General features: G+C 42.5%; 1 long non-coding RNA gene across 1 annotated transcript; it reads right to left on the bottom strand.

Moving 5' to 3' along the window:
• Positions 1 to 232: 232 nt before the first annotated feature.
• On the bottom strand, positions 233 to 7,037 carry LOC137327667 (uncharacterized). Its single transcript, XR_010964503.1, has 3 exons — positions 5,164 to 7,037; positions 3,412 to 3,499; positions 233 to 414 (listed from the first exon to the last, which is right to left on the bottom strand). It is a non-coding gene; the product is annotated as an uncharacterized lncRNA (long non-coding RNA).
• Positions 7,038 to 16,747: the final 9,710 nt, after the last annotated feature.

Raw genomic sequence — 16,747 nt, forward strand, 5'->3', positions numbered from 1 at the left:
TAACTCAGTATATGAACATGACATGGAATTCTCTATCAGCGTACACAAACAAAATGTGTGTGTGGGGGTGGGTTTCATACATTTTTATTGTATCAGAGGCAGGGGTCAATAGTGGAATGCACCCATGATTAAATATTGTGATTCAAACTGAGGTGATAGAGCATTTTATTTTACTGCATATTACAAAGAAATTGATTCTTTATATGCAAACTTCAAATTATATTTAGCCCAATGTCATTCCCAGTGAGAATTTGCATCTTTATCAGATTAACCAGCTCATTTTAAATTTTATTTGGAATAGCAAACAAAAAACATTGTTGGTCCAACCAGATCCCAAGATCAACTGGATCCTAAGAGCTATTTCATGATTCATCAGTTGAAGTCTCTGTGGGGGCTGCATCTTCAGGGTAATATCTGAACAAAAAAAACACAAAAAATAATCTAAAGTTACTGGTTTGGCCTCAGCTGGAATATCGTGTCCAATTCTGAGCACCACACATTAGGAAGGATGCCAAGGCTTTGGAGAGGGTGCAGAGGAGATTTACTAAAATGGTACCAGGAATGAGGGACTTCAGCTATGTGGAGAGACTAGAGAAGCTGGGATTGTTCTCCTTAGAGCAGAGAAGGTTATGGGGAGATTTAATAGAGGCGTTCAAAATCATGAAGGGTTTTGGTAGAGTAAATAAGGAGAAACTATTTCCACTGGCAGAGGGTCAGATACAGATTAAAGTAATAAGCAAAAGAGCTAGAGGTGAGATGAGGAGAATTTATTTTTACACAGCGAGTTATTATGATCTGGAATACACTGCCTGAAAGGGTGGTGGAAGCAGATTCAATAGTAACATTCAAAAGGGAATAGGATAAATACTTGAAGGGAAGAAAATCGCAGGGCTATAGGGAAAGAACAGGGGAGTGGGACTAATTGGGTAGTCCTTTGCTGGTTCAGGCACAATGGGCCAAATGGCCTCCTTCTGTGCTGTAAGATTCTATGATTCTAATTAGACTTTATAAACTGGACCAAACATTTTAAACAAAAGAGAACATCCCATAGTAACATGGAAATGTAAAGGACTGGAAAGGACCATTTCAGTTTAGCTGGCTGGTCACAGAATCACAAGATAATTGCAGGTGAGGGAGGTCATTCAGTCCATCATTTTCTTTATTTGTGCCTCTGAGTCAGAAGTTTGTGGGTTGAAGTCCCACTCCAGAGACTTGAGTACAAAATCTAGGCTGACACTCCAGTGCAGTACTGAGGGCGTGCTGACTGCCAGAGATGCCGTCTTTCAGATGAAACGTTAAACCAAGGCCCCATCTGCCCTCTCAGGTGGAAGTAAAAGATCTCATGGCATTATTTCGATGAAGAGCAGGGGAATTCTCCCCGGTGTCCTGGACAACATTTATCCCTCAACCAATGTCACTAAAAACAAATTATCTGGTCATTATCACATTGCTGTTTATGGGTCCTTACTGTGCAGAATTTGGCTGCCACATTTCCCTACATTACAACAGTGACTACACTTAAGTCCTTCATTGGCTGTAAAGCACTTTGGGCTGTCCTGAGGTCGTGAAAGGCTCTATCTATAACAGTTAATAGTCTACTGCTTACTTTCTCCAATTATTCATAAGGGAAGATGCGAGCCACATGCCCACTTCAAACAATTGTAAACAATTTTACAACACCAAGTTATAGTCCAGCAATTTTATTTTAAATTCACAAGCTTTCGGAGATTTTCTCCTTCCTCAGGCAAATGTTTCAAGAACTCCTTGAAGCCTACGCATTTATACATATAGAACAATACATGGTGTTTACAGACTGCCCCTGCAACTGCCCGTTGCCAAGGCAATCACCGTGTTCAGACAGAGAGGTGTCACCTGCAGAACCCCCGAATACACATTCAACAAAAAAACAAACAGGGAAAAAAAACAGAGAAAAAAAAACACAGAGAGAGGCAGAAACATCCGGAAGGCAGAGAGAGCCAGCAAATGACCCATTATATTAAAAACAGATAACATTTGTTCGCTGGTGGGGTAACGTGTAGCGTGACATGAACCCAAGATCCCGGTTGAGGCCGTCCTCATGGGTGCGGAACTTGGCTATCAATCTCTGCTCGACGATTTTGCGTTGTCGTGTGTCTCGAAGGCCGCCTTGGAGTACGCTTACCCGAAGGTCGGTGGATGAATGTCCATGACTGCTGAAGTGTTCCCCGACTGGGAGGGAACCCTCCTGTTTGGCGATTGTTGCGCGGTGTCCATTCATCCGTTGTCGCAGCGTCTGCATGGTCTCGCCAATGTACCATGCTCTGGGGCATCCTTTCCCAGTCGGGGAACACTTCAGCAGTCATGGACATTCATCCACCGACCTTCGGGTAAGCGTACTCCAAGGCGGCCTTCGAGACACACGACAACGCAAAATCGTCGAGCAGAGATTGATAGCCAAGTTCCGCACCCATGAGGACGGCCTCAACCGGGATCTTGGGTTCATGTCACGCTACACGTTACCCCACCAGCGAACAAATGTTATCTGTTTTTAATATAATGGGTCATTTGCTGGCTCTCTCTGCCTTCCGGATGTTTCTGCCTCTCTCTGTGTTTTTTTTTCTCTGTTTTTTTTCCCTGTTTGTTTTTTTGTTGAATGTGTATTCGGGGGTTCTGCAGGTGACACCTCTCTGTCTGAACACGGTGATTGCCTTGGCAACGGGCAGTTGCAGGGGCAGTCTGTAAACACCATGTATTGTTCTATATGTATAAATGCGTAGGCTTCAAGGAGTTCTTGAAACATTTGCCTGAGGAAGGAGAAAATCTCCGAAAGCTTGTGAATTTAAAATAAAATTGCTGGACTATAACTTGGTGTTGTAAAATTGTTTACAATTGTCAACCCCAGTCCATCACCGGCATCTCCACATCACTTCAAACAAAGATAACCAAGGCAAAATCAATAAGCGATAGAAATGAGATAGAAGTTAGTCAGATTAAAAGGGCTCAAAACAAATATGGATAGATAGTATTTATCTCAGAGTTCTCGGAGAGATTAGGGAGAAAAGTTGTGAGGGACTAGCAATCACTGAGGGAGTCAATGGACACTGAGCTAGATTGGAAACTGGCTAATATGGTGCCAATATTCAAAAAGGGGGTCAGAACAGACATAAGTAGCTACAGACCCATTAATCTTACTTCCATTACATGTAATATAATGGATTGAATTATTAGCAGTAAACTTGAGGATTATCTGTACACCAATGACCTAGTAAATAGGTGTTAACGTGGATTCAGAAGGGGTGATGCTGCCTGGCCAAGCTCCTCAACTTCTTTGGAAAAAGGGACAACCCAAGTGGACTGTGGAAAACCATGTAACATATTGGCCCAGGATTTGCTGCAGCCGGTCAAGGAACCGTTAGTTAGACTTGCCCTTACCCGTTTAATCTCCATGACATTTTGAGCTGGAAGTTGCTGGAAGTGCGAGATAGAAACGCCGTGGAGCCCTCCACAGGGCATCTGGGATCTGTGTGAACAGGGCAAGCAACTGTGTATCTCCTTAACCAATCAGATTGAAAGACCGTGAAATTAATAGCGCAAGGACTAAGAAGGAAATGTAAGTTAGAGTGGGTGAATTCAATATCAAATCAAGTACAGAAAGAGAAATAAGAGAGGGAAAGAAAGATTGGATTAAGAGAGAGAGAAAAAAGCGACAGAAAGAAAAAGTTTTTTAAAATTTTAATTACATTTTTAAAAAAAACTCCAACAATTAAAACCTAAAAGAAAGAATTTTCAGTGTCAGAGAGGTTGACTGGCAGTAATTAACACATAGCACATTGTTAAAAGGATATTTAGACTTGAAATGACTTGACTCGACTTAACTTTCTGTGGCGAGTTTAGTTCATATCTACCGCACAAATACAGGAACTTCACATTGTTCAATGTATTTTACTGTGGCTGCAGTGTGTACCATCCACAGGATGCACTGCAGCAACTCGCCAAGGCTTCTTCGACAGTACCTCCCAAACCCGTGACCTCTACCACCTAGAAGGATAAGAGCAGCAGGCACATGGGAACAACACCACCTGCACGTTCCCCTCCAAGTCACACACCATCCCGACTTGGAAATATATCGCCGTTCCTTCATCATCGCTGGGTCAAAATCCTGGAACTCCCTTCCTAACAGCACTGTGGGAGAACCGTCACCACACGGACTGCAGCGGTTCAAGAAGGCGGCTCACCACCACCTTCTCAAGGGCAATTAGGGATGGGCAATAAATGCGGCCTCGCCAGCAACGCCCACATCCCATGAACGAATAAAAAAAAAATGGTGAGGCAGACACCGAGATGCTGTTTTCGCGAAGCTAAAGGCGTATCTCGGACAGAAACTTTTGGATTTCCACTATTTCCATCTGGCCTCGCCTGAAGTTGCAGTGTGATTTGGGCATAAATAAAGATGAGCGCCATCAGCCTCACTAATATTTTGACAGCAAATTCTGGGTCGATGTATTTAGAGTTCCAAAAAGTGTTTGACCCAGTTCCATACAAAAACATTAATTGAACTCAAAAATGTGGAGATTCAGGATAAATCATGGGAATGGATAAGAAATTAGCTTAAGGATAGAATACAATGAGTGCTTATTAGAAGAGATATGGTGGAGTGGGGAAGAGAAGTACTAAGTGGCAAACCACCGTTGTGTCTAATTTACTTCAATGTCTTGGATTCAGGAATTCAATGCATATTGGTCAAATTGACAGATGATACCAAATGAGGAGGGGCAGTGAAATTGAAAGAGGCAGCTCTGAAATTACAGAATGAGTTGAACAAAATGTGCAAGGGGCCAGAACAATGACGGGTGAAAATTAATGCAGACAATGCACATCAGAAGGAAAAATGGGCAACATACGTATCCGTGAATAGTGCTGAAATAGCAAAGGATTAGGTTGAAAAAGACCGAGGAGTCTTCGTAGACTCAATGCTCAACATGTCCAACCAAGGCAGAGCAGCAGTGAATAATGCCAATAGAATGTTGAACTACATAGTGTAATAGATTCGGAGGTGACACCAATTGGTAATCAATGCCTCATTTATTAATAGTCAAATCAAACATGTAAAGGTATCAAATATTTAGACAACAAAGATCAAAACAATATTACCCCATTTGATTTATGGGCAGAGGTTGTACTTACATTGGCAACGTGGTCATTTCAAGATTTCCGACAGCGAGGTAGCCTTCTGATAGTCAGATGTTCTTCTGACAGCAGTGTACCTGATGGCACGTTTAAGTACACTTAATGATTTTGTGGTCAAAATTTACAACCACTCGTAAGCTTTCTGTCTGGAGGGTAATGTTTAATTGCATTTTTGTATCACTGTGGTCACAGCAGGCACCAATATCTTAGCCCCAATTTAGTAATTGTGGTTGTTGTAAAGCAAGATGTTAACCGCCAAACCGGACATATGGTTTTGCCTTACGTGTAGTGCTTCTTGTTAGTTGTAACGCATATCTTCCTTTCTCCGAATAAGCGACATTGGTCCTTTTTACATTCAATAGTACAATTAGGGGATTCTTCATCCAGAATGAAACCACAAGCTGGCAGTGCGCTGTGTAAAACATCATATCTGCATAGCCAGGATCCACTTTTCCTGGAACAGCGTAAAGTGTTTGGTGCAAGCCAGAACCCTTCTTTTCCTCTTTACTGATATCTTCGACCTTCGGATAATTTACAAATTCCTCCTCCAACAAGCCCATCAATTCCATTTTCAATACTTCCATCAGTTTTACATCAGCAGATAGCAATGGTATTGCCACTACCACAGGAATCAGTCACAAAACAATGTCACTTTGCTTGCAAGGCTTCCTGGCATAACACCAATCCAAGTCTTTGCACCTTACACCAATCCATATTCCTATCTGATTTCCAGATTTTCATTTGTTTGTCCAATATAAAATTTGGGATCCACTTGTTTTCTATAGCATTTAACCCCTTTTTGAATCTGAACATTGTAAAAATCCTCCATACATAATTGCCTTTAAGGTCAGTTGTTCCTTAGTCTTTGTTATTCTGAATGATTGGCAATATCCCTAACCTGTCTATCCGCCAGTTATTCTATTAAAACCAGGGACACCCCCTTGTTCTGATATAACATCCCCTGAATGCCTATTCATTCTTTTAAGTAATCCCTCTATTTGCTTGTGCATTGTTTTACCTGTTCCCATTGTCTCTATGTGAGTTCAACTAAATCTCTTCCCAATTACGCTTAGTAAAATTGTGTGCCATTTCTCTTAGTGTGATAAAAAATCTACATACATTCAATTACATAAATCAGAAGACAAAGATACAGAAGGAAAAATGTAACAGAGCAGGAATAATCTCTAACTGCAAATTATAACAAGCTTCTTGTGTTTGTGTCACCACAAGTTCATTCACGCATTTTTTCCTACGCCTCCCATTTTAAAGTTTTAGTCTCAATTTAAGATCATGTCTACACCGTGTGCTCTCAGGCATTTGTGCAGAGAGCATTCATATTGGCCTAGGTATCGATTCCCCTGCTTGACGCAACAATACAAATTGGGCACCTTCTATGATGCAATTTTCCTGTCATACACTATTAACTTAGGCGAGTTTACCCTTTGTTTACACACTTCTCCGACTAAATATCCCACAGAATGTGCTTCTGCCAATTCAGTAAATACGTGGGTCATAACATCCGCAATAGGTAAGGATAGGGTAAAAATCGAGGTTTAGTCTTGGCCATTGGGTGAATAGTAGCGTACCCCAGATTGAGGATTGTTGAATCAGGTGGAACTTCAACCCCCACGTTTGTTTCACCATTTCCCTTAGAATACCAACGGACAAGGTCGTAGTCCCTTAACATATCTGGGACTTCAGCTTGCAGCAAAAATCTGTATTTGATCAACAAACAAAAGCACATATGCTATGCGATAAATTCAGAATAGATCTAGCAGCTCAAAACTGGGCATCCATGAGGCGCTGTGGGCCATCAGCAGCAGCAGAATTGTATTCCAACACAATCTGTAACCTCATGGCCCGGCATATTCCTCACCCTACCATTACCAACAAGCCAGGGGATCAAGCCTGGTTCAATGAGGAGTGTAGAAGAGCATGCCAGGAGCAGCACCAGGCCTACCTAAAAATGAGGTGCCAACCTGGTGAAGCTACAACACAGGACTACATGCATGCTAAACAGCTGAAGCAAAATGCTATAGATAGAGCTAAGCGATTCCACAACCAACGGATCAGATCAAAGCTCTGCAGTTCTGCCACATCCAGTCGTGAATGGTGGTGGACAATTAAACAACTAAAGGAAGGAGGAAGCTCCATGAACATCCCCATCCTCAATGATGACGGAGTCCAGCACGTGAATGCAAAAGACAAGGCTGAAGCGTTTGCAACCATCTTCAGCCAGCAGTGCCGAGTGGATAATCCATCTCAGCCTCCTCCCGATATCCCCACCATCACAGAAGCCAGTCTTCAGCCAATTCAATTCACTCCACGTGATATCAAGAAACGGCTGAGTGCACTGGATACAGCAAAGGCTATGGGCCCCGACAATATCCCGGCTGTAGTGCTGAAGACTTGTGCTCCAGAACTAGCCGCGCCTCTAGCCAAGCTGTTCCAGTACAGCTACAACACTGGCATCTACCCAACAATGTGGAAAATTGTCCACAAAAAGCAGGACAAATCCAATTACCATCCCATCAGTCTACTCTCAATCATCAGCAAAGTGATGGAAGGTGTCGTTGACAGTGCTATCAAGCGGCACTTACTCACCAATAACCTGCTCACCGATGCTCAGTTTGGGTTCCGCCAGGACCACTCGGCTCCAGACCACATTACAGTCTTGGTCTAAACATGGACAAAAGAGCTGAATTCCAGAGGTGAGGCAAGAGTGACTGCCCTTGACATCAAGGCAGTATTTGACTGAGTGTGGCACCAAGGAGCCCTTGTAAAATTGAAGTCAATGGGAATCAGGGGGAAAACTCTCCAGTGGCTAGAATTATACCTCGTACAAAGGAAGATGGTAGTGTTTTTGGAGGCCAATCATCCCAGCCCCAGGACATTGCTGTAGGAGTTCCTCAGGGCAGTGTCCTAGGCCTAATCATCTTTAGCTGCTTCATCAGTGACCTTCCCTCCATCATAAGGTCAGAAATGGGGATGTTCGCTGATGATTGCACAGTGTTCAGCTCCATTCACAACCCCTCAGATAATGAAGCAGTCCGTGCCCGCATGCAGCAAGACCTGGACAACATCCAGGCTTGGGCTGATAAGTGGCAAGTAACATTCCCACCAGACAAGTGCCAGGCAATAACAAGAGGGAGTCTAACCACCTCCCCTTGACATTCAACGGCATTACCATCACCGAATCCCCCACCATCAACATCCTGGGGGTCATCATTGACCAGAAACTTAACTGGACCAGCCACATAAATACTGTGGCTAAAAGAGCAGGTCAGAGGCTGGGTATTCTGCGGCGAGTGACTCACCTCCTGACTCCCCAAAGCCTTTCCACCATCTACAAGGCACAAGTCAGGAGTGTGATGGAATACTCTCCACTCGCCTGGATGAGTGCAGCTCCAACAACACTCAAGAAGCTCGACACCATCCAGGACAAAGCAGCCCGATGATTGGCACCCCATCCACCACCCTAAACATTCACTCCCTTCACCACTGGCGCACCATGGCTGCAGCGTGTACCATCCACAGGATGCACTGCAGCAACTCACCAAGGCTTCTGCGACAGCACTTCCCAAACCCACGACCTGTACCACCTAGAAGGACAAGGGCAGCAGGCACATGGGAACAACACCACCTGCACGTTCCCCTCCAAGTCACACACCAGCCTGACTTGGAAATATATCGCCGTTCCTTCATCGTCGCTGGGTCAAAATCCTGGAACTCCCTTCCTAACAGCACTGTGGGAGAACCGTCACCACACGGACTGCAGCGGTTCAAGAAGGCGGCTCACCACCACCTTCTCGAGGGAAATTAGGGATGGGCAATAAATTGTCAACAACACCCACATCCCATGAACGCATAAAAAAAAACACAAATGGTGGCCCGTCCTATTCCCTATTCTGCTCACTCGTTTCTCTTGTATATCATCTCCTTTATTTTATCCTGCGTCAGAGTGAAAAACTTGGTAATGTTGTGCATGTTATAGATGATATATTGTTCTTCCTGTGCTAGCTCATTGATTGCGCTCAGGATTGGTGCATCGACCAGTTTGGCCCGCGCATGTTCATAATGACGCACATGCTTCTTTATGGTCTCAATATCTACCCGATTCCAAATTGACATTCCTGTTCCGAATACCCCCGTTATCGCATCTACCCATCCCACAGCATCTGACTGTAATTGTCTTGTCCCGAAGATACCCTCCTCTGGTCGAATTTCTACCCCTGTTATGTTATCTATCACTCACTACCTCTCATTCCCATTTTATCTGCACATCTCTTGTCAGCATTTATCACAGTACTGTAAATTGGACGTTATTCACTTTAGGGCACATTTTACAGTTTCTAAATCCCTATCATATTATACTCCACAATAATAAATGTAATTGATATCACATTGTCCATTTCGCTTCACCTGTGGAGAAAGCACAAAGAGTTATTTCTTCCGCCTCCAGTTTCTTTGGCGCCTCGGAGTAGAACACCCTGCACAATTTTGACCTGATATCTCAAGTGTCTGTGGTCTTGGACGCTCTGTACTTTGCTACCGACTTAACTTCCCCCGTTGGACGGCTGTAGCCCCATAGGGTCAAAGTCGTCCCAAATGTGGAACTAACTCAGTGTAAGGCAATATGATTTTAAAACTTCTTTGCAGTACTGACTGAAAAGAAGGCGGAGCCAGCTTCATCACAACAGCTCCATACTCAGGGAGATTTCAATTAAATTTAAAGAAACTTTGCTGAAATGAAAAGAGAACAATCAATTTAGATCTCAAATCTCACAAACATAAAATAGGACATAGTCCCTTAACTGTATAATAATTCTCCAAACTCTTTTCACTTCTTCTTGTACATTTAACAGTGGTACTATGCTTAGAAAACACAACAATTTGAAATGCTTATTTTAAACAACCGGGTCTACAAAGGGTGAATTCTGTTTCAGTTCTGTGAAAAAAAGAGGAAATGGAGCAAGCTGCAGCCTAAAAACTAAAGAAAAATCCAGTAGCTTGTAACAGTAGCAGAGACAGAATCTTCCCTTTTTACCTTTTTCCCCTGTATTAAATCATCTATCCTACATCTCTCATCTGAATTTTCAATCTCTGATGTTTCTTACTTGACTCAATTTTGTACCGATTTAAAATCTCATGTGGGAAAGACCATTTCTCAGGCTTGTATCAGCTCTCCTGTTTAAAAGTTTTCTCCTTCTTCTCTGTTGCTGGAAGGATGGGGTATAGTGAATGGAGAAGGGGTACTGGGGAACCAGCCGGGAGCTCTAGTCTCTTTCTCGGTTCACTTTCTAGAACCTCTACGACTGCTTCTCTCCTTTCTAGTCTTTTACTCTGTAATACGCTTTGGGGTTTGCTTAAATGATTCTTTGACTTCTGCGACTTCCGTTTCGCAGTCCTCATCTAAGCCTTCACAATCTTCTTTATTCTCCTCATCGGCTCCTTGTATCATTGTGTTGTCTGGGGAGCGATAGTTTGCAGCCTCCTCTGCCAACCTTTCCCTGTCTACCTTGTCTCCATCGCCACCCGCTTGGTACCGTTGTGTCTGTTTCTGCTGTTCGGCAGTCAGAAGGGTTATTAATTTATCTAATTTTTGTTGCATCCCTCCCGGTTTTTGAGGAGTCACGGTCTGATTTCCCTCATTGTTTCTCCACCAGGGGGCCGCTACATTACTCCGGCCGTCTACAGTGTAATGACCCATATTCTGACATCGGAAAAACCTTTCGTTACGACCTTCTGTTCCTCCCATGTCTCCTCGCATTGCAGCAGCCACCACAGCCCCTTCTCACCTCAATTTGCCCCGTAACTCCTGAATCATTAACTTACACCGCGTGTGGTCTACTGAATTTGTGGGTCGACATATAATCTCCCTTAAAGCCCCTCTACAGTCGGCGAGTTCCGACTCTAGTCTCCCATTTTTCTCTGTAAGTCCATCTCTCTCTTGTAATACTTTCTGACTCTGTAGTCCCTATGCTTTCACAGTTTTAGCCACCAACTGCGAACTCTCCAGCATAGTCAAGACATCAGGCAGACGTTCTTTCAATCTCTCGTTTTCATCTGTCTCTTAATTTCCATGTCTTTTTCGTCTGACAGTCTCTTAGTTTCCTCTAACTGATTCCTATTTTCCTCTTTTAATTGTTTAATGCATTCCTCACTCTTAAGTGCACACAAGTTGGCCGCCCACATAAAGGTCCTTTTGCCAACTCTCACCTTCATCTTTTTATTTCGAACTTGATCCTCGACCCACTCGATGGCTGTCTCATAAGCCTTATCCTTCTCCACTATTTTGGAGATCGATTCTAAAGGTTCCTTGGACCCCTTTAGTTTCTTTTTCAGTTTCTTTTCTAACATTTCAAGGACACTTGCCATGATCACTTATACTAAACAAAACCTCATTTCCGGATTTTGAACAATTCACGTCTTTGGGATCAAATTAAGTCTGTCGATTTTTAAACATTTTTTCCTTTAGGTGTTTGATTTTATGTCAACACGAAACATTGATTAGTCACCTCCTAGCTGGCTCCCCAATTTCTAACCGATTTGGAGGTGACACCAATTGGTAATCAACATTTCATTCATTAATAGTCAAATCAAACATGTAAAGTTATCAAATATTTAGACAACAAAGATCAAAACAATACTACCCCATTTGATCTCTGGGCAGAGGTTGTAATTAAATTGGTGACGAGGTCGTCTCGAGTTTTTCGACAGTGAGGTAGCCTTCTGATGGTTAGTTCTCCTGACAACGGTGTCTTCTTCAGACAGCTAAATGTTCCTTTGACAGCTGGTGGTCTTCGCTGATCCCTCTGCTATGAGCACGAAAGACGTTGGGTTTTTATGTCACCCTGGCAGGAAACTCACACCATATATGGAACAACACTCAAAAGACCCTTATAGATTAACAAATTCATTTTTTAAAGAATTCCAGATGGTCAGCTTGTTTTAACATTACTCTTTTAACCACAAGACCTTTTTGCAAAGTTGTTGTTCAAAAAATTCCAGATGGTCAATTTGTTTTAACATTACTCATTTAACCACAAGACCCTTTTTGAGGTAGCTCTTCAAGGTAGCCAGCTTGTGTGACCACACTGTCTAGCTATCTAGCCATGGTCCTGGTCTTGTTGCTATCTTTGGATTATTGTTCCACTTTCTTGGGTCATTGTTCCTCTTTTATCATGTAGCTGCCATGTCTAGCAAGGAAGGTGCCACAGGTTAGTCACTAGTCAATGATTAACAGTTTACAATTCAGCAAAATAAGCTTCACACTCAGCAAAATACGTAGCACTGCCTGCCGAGCATGATGGTTAGTAGCTTTGAGAAAAGATGTCAATTGTTCCCTATTTCCAATATTCTTACAATAGCCTAAACAGTTGACTACATGTCAGAGGAAGTTGCAATCAAACTGAACTGTGCTCTGGTCAGATCTCACCTCAAGTACTGTGTCCAGTTCTGGTCCCCAAGAGACAAAGGAGACATTCAAGCACTGAAGGCAGTTCAGAGAACAGTCATAAGGTAATCCAAGTGTCAAAGGACTGAGCACTAAAAAAAAGATTGGAGAGACTTCAGCATTTCAGCCTGGAAAGGAAGTGGCCTTGTAGAGATATGTAAGATAGTTAAAAATTGAAAAGGCAAATCAAGAATATTCCTTTAAATGAAACTGCCAATGTAGGAAAAAAGGTGTCATGTTCAAACGAATAACATTTAAGACTGATAGCAGGAAGTTCCTTTTTCCAAAGAGAGATTAACAAGGAGCCTGAAATCATTTAAGAAATAATTAGATGTCGCTTTGGGGACGGGCTGTAGGGTCTTTTTGGATGAATGAATTAAGATGGGCTGAATGGTCGTCCTCATCTATAATTACCTTGTGATCTTGGACCACTTTAAACATGAAATGTTGTATTTGATGCACTTTAGAAAAACAACACCCATTATTAATTGTAATTTGACTTGCCAACCAGCACAAGGATTTGTAGCTTGCAGTTGGTGTCTTGACACTCACTGCGATGCACTGAAAGTTTGTGTTGTAAGAGAACCTTTTCATGTGCCCTCCTTTTAAGCTCTATTTTAAGTTCTGCTGAATGCTTCAATTGCAGTCAGGTTTCGAATGATTTTGCATATAATAACTGTCCATTTTTGTTTCTACCTAAATGGGGACAGGGTTGGAAAATAAGATTCGAGTGGTAAGCTCCAGTTGAAGAGCTGGCACCAGGACACACACAATGGGCTGAATGGCCTTCCAATGTGTTGGAAGTGCCATAATTCTATGATAAACATTGCTTACATGTTCTGATACTGAAAGACAATACAAAAGGAATTCAGGGAGGAAAAAACTAGCATCAAATAGAAAAATGAAAATTTTAAAAAGACATACAGAAACTCTTTAGAAGAACTGCATTGTGTATGGAGCTTCCCTTTTTACCCAATGCAGATAGACAAGCATAGTACACAGTACACTCCTGTCCTAAATGGAGGGGAAACCACATTATAATATTAAAATTAAGCCTCTTTAGAACAGCCTAAAATATTGTGCACTGAAATAATTGGACAAGGATTGGTGAAAGGAATGAATCCCTGCCTGATGTCCTGGCTTTTGCAGAAATATCTCATGTTGGTGGGACCAATCCCACTGATCAGAAAATCTACTCTTTTATACTTCATTACCCACCACCCCTGTGCTTGCTGACCCACATTGGCTCCCAGTCCAGCAACATCTCGGTTTTAAAATTCTCATCCTTGTGTTCAAATCCCTCTATGGCCTTGACCCTTGTTATCTCTGTAACCCCCTCCAACACTACAACCCTCCAAAATTCTGCGTTCCTCCAATTCAGGCTTCTTGTGCATACCCAATTTCCTTCCACCCACCATTGGCGGCCGTGACTTCAGCTGTCTAGGCCCTAAGCTCTGGAATTCCCTCCCTAAATCTACGAACCTCTCTACCTCTTTCTTCTCCTTTAAGATGCTTCTTAAAACCAACCTCTTTGACCAAACTTTTGGTCACCTGTTCTAATATCTCCTTATGTGGCTCAGGGTCAGATTTTGTCTGATAACATTCCCGTGGAGTGACTTGGGACGTTTTGTTACGTTAAAAGTGCAATATAAATGCAAGTTGTTGTTCATTATTATTATTATGAAAAAAGTAATATGGACATCATGGAAGTGTAGCTCCGGACTAATTCACAACACAAGATGGTACTTACCCACAATCCTTAGTGTAGGTGAACAAAGAGGTTTGATTTTCAGTTGCATGCCTCAGTTCTAACTTTTGACATTGGGTTTGAGTCTGAGTTTTCAGAATTTTAGATCTTTGGCACTCTAAGACTGTGTGTTGAGTTGAGCGTTAAATCCCAAAATATTGTGTAGCACTTTAAATCAGCGTTGCACACTGATTGTATCCACTTTCTCCATACTTTACATGCAGCCGGCGTTCGATATTTGCGCATGCACTAATACCTATACCAAGATGGCATCCGGTGCACGTCACACTTGAAACATGCGTGCACAGCCAAGACGCCATCTTGGCACTTCGGGAGGCCGCGCAGCGCCGAAACAACAGGCGTTACACGGCTCAATTTCTAGCCCACCACCTCTGACGCACATATTTCAAATCGCATGACTTAGGAAAGTTCACGCAGTTTTGCCAGTCAATCAGAAGCTTCTCTCCACGATAATCCTTTTGTCACTTCTGATGGGGTTAACACTTAGTTATGAAACCAAGTTCAGAAGATAAGACTCTACCATTAACACAAGACAATGTATTTATGGTTCTCTTATGCCCCTCTCAGGAGTCAAGTTGGATTGCAATCAGCTGCAATTAAACTCATCCAAGAGATCAATACGAAATGTACACAATATACTGTATCTTCTGATTCTATTGAGAATTATAGCCTTAAAAAAGATCTGACAAAGTTCTTGGCCTAGAACAAGCACATGGATGGTGGACACATTATAGGATACTTATCACTGATGTAGAAGCATATGAATAATGTTAAGAAGTCACAAGTCGGAACTGACCCAGCGGATTGGAAGGTAGCAAATGTAACCCCGTTATTCAAGAAAGGAGAGAGAGAGAAAACAGGGAACTACAGACCAGTTAGCCTGACATCAGTTGTTGGGAAAATGCTGGAATCCATTATTAAGGAAGTGATAACAGGGCACTTAGAAAATCTAATATGATTAGGCAGAGTCAACATGGTTTTATGAAAGGGAAATCATGTTTGACAAATTTATTAGAGTTTTTTGAGGATGTAACTAGCAAGGGTAGATAAAGGGGGACCAGTGGATGTAGTATATTTGGATTTTCAAAAGGCATTCAATAAGGTGCCACATAAAAGAATGTTACACAAGATAAGGGCTCTTGAGGTTGGGGGTAATATATTAGCATGGCTAGAGGATTGGTTAAACGACAGAAGACAGAGAGTAGGAATAAACGGGTCATTTTCGGGTTGGCAGGCTGTAACTACTGGGGTGCTGCAAAGAGCAGTGCTTGGGCCTCAGCTATTTACAATCTATATTAATGACTTAGATGAAGGGACTGAGTGTAATGTATCCAAGTTTACTGATGATACAAAGGTGGGTGGGAAAGTAAGCTGTGAGGAGGACACAAAGAGTATGAAAAGGGATATAGACAGGTTAAGTGAGTGGGCTTGAAGGTGGCAGATGGAGTATAGCATGGGGAAATGTGAGGTTATTCACTTTGGTAGGCAGAATAGAAAAACAGATTTTTTTAAAATGGTGAGAAACTATTAAATGTTGGTGTTCAGAGAGATTTGGGTGTCCTCACACAAGAAATACAAACGTTAGCACGCAGGTCTATTTGGATTTTCAAAAGGCATTCGATAAGGTGCCACGTAAAAGGTTGTTACACAAGATAAGGGCTCATGGGGTCGGGGGTGATATATTAGCATGGATAGAGGATTGGTTAATGGACAGAAAACAGAGAGTAGGGATAAACAGATCATTTTCAGGTTGGCAGGCTGTAACTAGTGGGGTGCCGCAAGGCAATTAGGAAGGCAAATGGCATGTTGGCCTTTTTTGCAAGGTGGTTGGAGTACAAGAGTAAGGAAGTCTTACTACAATTGTATAGGGCTTTGGTGAGACCTCACCTGGAGTACTGTGTACAGTTTTGGTCTCCTTATCTAAGGAAGGACATATTTGCCTTACAGGCAATGCAACAAAAGTTCACTAGATTGATTCCTGGGATGAGAGGGTTGTCTCATGAGAGGGATGAGGAGAGATTGAGTACCATGGGCCTATACTCTCTGGAGTTTAGAAGAATGAGATGTGATCTCATTGAAACATATAAGGTTGTGAGGGGGCTTGACAGGGTAGATGCTGAGAGGTTATTTCCCCTGGCTGGAGAGTCTAGAACTAAGGGGCATAGTCGCAGGATAAGGGGTCGGCCATTTAAGACTGAGATGAGGAGGAATTTCTTCACTCAGAGGATTGTGAATCTTTGGAATTCTCTACCCCAGAGGGCTGTGGATGCTCAGTCGTTGAGTGTATTCAAGGCTGAGATAGATAGATTTTTGGACTCTAGGGGAATTAAAGGATGTGGGGATCGAGCGGGAAAGTG

The sequence above is a fragment of the Heptranchias perlo genome, chromosome 12, assembly GCF_035084215.1.
Source record: "Heptranchias perlo isolate sHepPer1 chromosome 12, sHepPer1.hap1, whole genome shotgun sequence".
NCBI lineage: Eukaryota > Metazoa > Chordata > Chondrichthyes > Hexanchiformes > Hexanchidae > Heptranchias > Heptranchias perlo.